The sequence below is a fragment of the Phaseolus vulgaris genome, chromosome 4 (genome assembly GCF_000499845.2).
Source record: "Phaseolus vulgaris cultivar G19833 chromosome 4, P. vulgaris v2.0, whole genome shotgun sequence".
Taxonomy (NCBI): domain Eukaryota; kingdom Viridiplantae; phylum Streptophyta; class Magnoliopsida; order Fabales; family Fabaceae; genus Phaseolus; species Phaseolus vulgaris.
In genome coordinates this window covers 19490280-19496144 of record NC_023756.2, presented here as the reverse complement: position 1 = coordinate 19496144, position 5865 = coordinate 19490280, and the positions used below count along the sequence as shown (strand labels likewise).

Genomic DNA, 5865 nt, shown 5'->3' with positions numbered 1-5865 from the left:
TCTGTTACTTATTTACCTATAATAAATGATAAGCACAAAAGGAATAACTTTAAATTTTGGAAAAAGAAAGTAAAAGAAATTTATTTTGTAAAACTAAAACCAAAATTCATTCATAAATAAGAACTGAAAAATGGTGATTTTCAAAGTTAAAATATAAAGAAAAAAAATTATAAAGTGACTATGTATACTAGTTTCTTTATAAGGAATTCCACTAAAATAAAAGGAAAATATAAAATTAAATTCCGTTCATTGCACGGTTCTCTCGTAATTATCAGAAAAATTCATGGCAATATTGAAATGAATTACACTAATTAAACAGTGTTATGCCACTAATAGATCCTTATTTATCAGTCAATAACTAGACTTGGTTTAAAGCCAAGAATGGTTGTGTTCTCAAATCAGATTCACATGCATTGTTTTATATAGGTTAAATATAGGACGAATTTAATTTTTCTCACTAATTCAAATTTTAGACATAACATATGTACTTTGTAGTAAAAACAATTATTAAAATAAGCTTTTATTAATGTTTTTTTAAGTAATAAATGAAATTTTAATGTTCACTTTATTAAAATATCTTAACATCTACTTTAATAATGAGTCAATTTGAAATATTTTAACATCTTATCATTCACATTCAAAATTTATTTGCCACATAAAAAAAACTGACAAAAAGTTTCATCCGAATAGTTTCCTTAATACAAATACTTAGGAGTTCTAAAATTTAGACTAGGAACGAAAATCAATTCCACATGAGTAGTACATAAACGATAAAACATATTTAACCATATATTTATTAACATTAATATGTAATTAGGTTTATTTTATACATATTCTTTGCTGGCACTTGGCCTTATCAAGCATCTAATTGGTTGACCCATTTTCTTTAAGTAAGGGTAATGTTATATTTTGTTGAACATACTAAAACAAAAGCATGGATACTGTTGGAGGAGGAAAAAACAAGAAGAAAGCAGATGGAGAAAAAGAAAAAGTTGCATCCAAGGAGGAAGAAGAAGAAGCCTTAAGAAAGGATGTAGAAGACCTTAAGTCATGGGTATGTACATATCTTTTGTGTTTCTTCACCATATAACTTTGCCTTAAATTCTCAAAAGAAATGGGTATGTGTATATATCTTTTTTATTTCTTCACTTTGCCCTAAATTCTCAAAAAGAAATGGGTATATATATATAAAATTTTATTCTTTTTGTTTCTTCACCATATAACTTTGCTTTAAATTCTCAAAATAGTTGTCAACACTTTTGATATTTGTTCATACTAAATGTTTTGATTGTTTCATAGATTGATATGATAGAGAACATGAACGACGAGGAGATAAAGGGGTATCTAGAAAATAATGCTGAAGATATTAAACTGGCAAAGGTTTCAAAGCCAAAGAAAAAGGTAAGATTTGTTTCATCTTGTTTTAAAGATAAAAGCCAAACTAGCAAATTTCAAAGAAAACAAAATTTGTGCTGAAGTTATAAGTTTTGATTTATTTTTTTCAGTAAATTACTGTTTTTATCCTAGATAATATTATATATTCTTAGTTTTTAATCCTTATAGAGTGAGGAACGCTATAAAAAAATTAACATAATTAAGAAATATTAATGCAGCATATATATTCATTTTAAAGTTGCTGAAATGATTAAGAAAGTAAAAAAAAAAAGGACTTTGGAGAAAATTTAAGAAAAAGATAGAAAAATTCAATTTACTCCAAATTTTTATTCTCTGTTTGAAATTTCAAAAAATGGGTCGATTTTAAAATTATCTGACTGAAATACAGTGAAAATGCCAATATTTTCATTCTGATTATTTTTAATGGATCTTTTCTTGTAATTATATTTTTTATAAGATTTGAATACGAAATAATATTTCTTTTCATGATGCATTTTATTTTATAAAAGATATTTATTAATTTTTATAATAACATTAGAGATTATACATCAATTAGAGATAAAATCAATTTTTATATAGTATATAAATAAATACAAATATTATCTTTAAGTTAGTTTTATAAAGTTAATGTAAATTTAAAATTTACTTTTAAATATGAATCAAAATTATTTAGAATGTATTGTAACAATATTAAAATGATTTAGAATTTATTTTATAATAATTTCTTGAATTTATTATATTATTATATATTTTAAATAATTCTAATATTATATTAAAAAGTTTATTTTAAATTTAACTTAATCTTTTAAAATTGATTTTTAATTGTAATATATTACCAAATAATATTACCTCTAGTTGAAATTTGTAATAAAAATTATCATATAAATTATAAGAAGATGATATTGGTGGCACTTTGAATAGGGTAGTTCATAAAAATTTAAATCAATTTTAAAGAAATTAATACTCAATTATGAATTTCATTGTTTGCTTTTATTCTGGGGCACTTGCTCCCAATTTCATTGAACAATTCACAGCTGGCTTTCTGGCAAAGACAAACTATGTTTGAAAATAATAAATGAAAGTAATTAATTTTGTTTAAAACTGAGCAAAATATATATTTTAATAGAAAGAATAATACTAATAATGTTAGTTATATTAAAAAATATTGAGTAATTCCACGACAGTTTCTTTTAATATTTGAATAATTTATTTTATTTTTATCTTTTTAATTTTAAAATATAGTTGAGAGTAAAATAGTAATATTAAACATATATTCTTTATATATACACTAGTGGAATGCGCATGTGTATCCACATTTTTCTCTTTTACTCAATTTTCACCATGATAGAAATGTAATATATATACAAAAATAATTTTGGATGAGTCGAAATTGAAAAGCAAAAAATAGAGTGGAGACAGTGATTAAAAGTAAATGTTACTTTATTTTATATGTGAGATTTGGTGTGAAAATCTGTGAGAGTATGTTTTCTTTGTTGCCTTAAAATAACGAACTAGAAGAGTGAGAGAGTCATATAAAAACTGTACATTAATATTAATTTAAAAAATTACAAAATAATTTTATTTTTTAAGTAATTCATATGAAATGACGAAATACTCCATTGTATTAATAAAATGAGATTTATTAAATAAGGGTAGAATCGGAAAATATTTGTGTAAAAAAATGGTTATAAAGGAGAATACCCTTTATATATAGGTATATATTATTAAAATTTTCTTTCAATTTTCAAATTTAATTAAAATATTATAAATATAATCATTTGATAATTTTTTGGTATTATGTTTTAATTGGACAATTTTATTTTATAAAAAAGTAATTTGTTTATTTAATAAAATAAATAAGTGAATAAGTTGCCTTTATTTCAAAATAATTAAATAATTTTAAGATAATAAATTTATCTATTTTTTAATATTCTTTTTAAAAAATTATATATTTTTTAAATTATATTACTTCTAAGTTTTTAATTAATTATTTATTATTTATAAAATAAATAAAATTATTAAATTATATACATTTGAATATAATAAAATATGAATATATATATATATAATATATATATATATATAAACATGTTTTTTTCTAGTATATACTTAAAAAAATAAGTTCTATAATTTAAAAACACTTATTTTCTTACATTAAAAAGAAAATAGGAATAATCTACACGTCTCCCTCATCAACTTCTATATTGTTTATTAGTTGAATGTTAAATAATAAATAAAATTAAAAGACTGTGTTTTGGTACTATATTACAGGTCCAAAGAACTAGGAAGCCAAAGCCTTCAACCTCTTCCAATGGGATTCTGGCTTCAGTGTGGAGGTTCCACCAAAAATAGTACCAAAATAATTTCTGATTACTTTCTTAGAATATTTTTCATTAGAACCTGTCACAAAAATGTTTGTTTCATTTTCATTTAGAATTTTTATAAACTGTTGTTAATTTATAAGTCTTTTTCGAATAAAAATATACAGTTTCAATATTAGAAATTCTGAAAATTTTAATTTCAATCAAATTTGAGGTGTTTTATTAATAATTTTAAATATATATATTAATTGATAACCTTCCTTTTTGTGATACAGTGGACTTGATTGTTTTTCTGTGTGAACGTTTCAATTCAATTTACTTGTGATGTCTGACATGAAATAGTGAATTGGTGTTTTTCATTTGACTTGGTTGGATAGTGTTACAAGTTTCATCTCAAATTATTTTAATTAAAAATGTTTTTTTTTTCAAAAATTGAAATAAAATAACATCTAAACAATTTAACATTTTAATTAATTTATTAATTATTTGTGTCTAACTTTTTAATTAATAAATGCAATTGGTACTAACTATTCCAAATTAAAGCACACGGGCTCTTTCCAAATTTGACGGCTTCTTTGTCATGATCTCTAGCAACAGCTACTTAAGTTGTTTTTTTTAAAAGATAAAATATTAATTATCATTTTGTAACTGTTTATTATTTTATATATTTAAATAATTTAAGAAAAAACGTAGAGTATATTTATTTAGGAAGTCATAAAAGTATTTCTATTGATTTTTGTGTAGGATTAAATATGTTCTTTGGTAATTGTATTAAAATGTAAAATTGATTTTTGTTTTTAATCTAAACTTTAAACATTTTAGATATCTTTATTTAGAAAACTATTGAAATGAATTTTTACTAGTATTTTTTTTACATAACAAATGAATTTGTAGTGTTGATTGTATTATAATATTATAACATCCACATTATGAGTTAACCTGATATGTTAACATCCTAGTTCACACTAAAAATTCGTTTGACATGTAAAAAAATTGATAGTGACATATTTCAATAATTTTCTTTCTACAACTACTCTGAGATCTAAAGTTTGAAAAAACATATATAAAAACTAATTTTGTGTGAAAGTATAAGGACAAAAAAATATATTTAACATTTTTTATTATAAAACCAATATATTGGTTGTTGTTTTATACACAACAAAAGAAGTGCAACAAACTGAAAGTAGAATAGGATGTAGTTTGGTTGATTCTATAAATGTGTAAGAAGCTTTTTCATGTGTTAGTTGTGACGTGTAGCGAATTTTATGAGTGATGCAAAGAATTAAAATTTATTGATTCTTTTTTGGTCATGGTGAATGAATGATGTAATATTCCTCGTGTGTTGTGACGCATTGCGAATCTTTATGATATAGTGAGGTAAAGAATCAACATTTGTTGATTCTTTAATGATTGTGATGGATGAATTGTGTTTTATATGTAATCATGCAAATTTGTTATATTTTTTTTGAAGAAATTGACAAGAGATGGATTAATCTAACTTGTAACTTTTACCTCAAAAAATACTTATAGTGTTTGGATGAGAGAGGAGAATTGAGAAAGTGGATTTACAGTGATTTGAGAGGAATGTGAGGTTGTTTGGATTATGCTATATTAGAATATATTTGTGAAGAAAGTTTATTGAATTTTGTGACTCATGTGATGGTTATGTGCAAGTTTTTAATTTATTTAAAATGTGTTAAATATAACTTTACAAATTTTATCTTACTTTTAAAATATATGAAAAAAAATTATATATTTATTTTTTATAATTATTAATAATAATATTATTATATAAATAATTAGATTTATTTTTATTTTTATTAATTATTATTATTTATTCTTTATAATTATTTTAATTATTTGTTACAATTGTTATTTCATAAACTTATTATTTATTATAATTATTATTTTATATATTTAATATTTTTATTATTTTAATAATTATTATTATTTTTTATATTATATTATACAATTAATTATATTTATTTGATTATAATATAAATACTAATAAATTAATAATATAAAAATATAAACGTATATATAAGATAATATAAATTTATAAGATTTATTTTCTTCGCAAATCTTCGCTCCTAGGTGAAGAAAAAACTCCACACAAATTTTTGTCTTGATTCCCATTTTCAAAAAAAAT

At 21.4% G+C, this 5865-nt stretch overlaps 1 long non-coding RNA gene across 1 annotated transcript; it reads left to right on the top strand.

The window, feature by feature from the left end:
- The first annotated feature begins 945 nt into the window (after positions 1 to 945).
- Positions 946 to 3924, top strand: LOC137836454 (uncharacterized). Its single transcript, XR_011085282.1, has 3 exons — positions 946 to 1054; positions 1300 to 1401; positions 3667 to 3924. It is a non-coding gene; the product is annotated as an uncharacterized lncRNA (long non-coding RNA).
- Positions 3925 to 5865: the final 1941 nt, after the last annotated feature.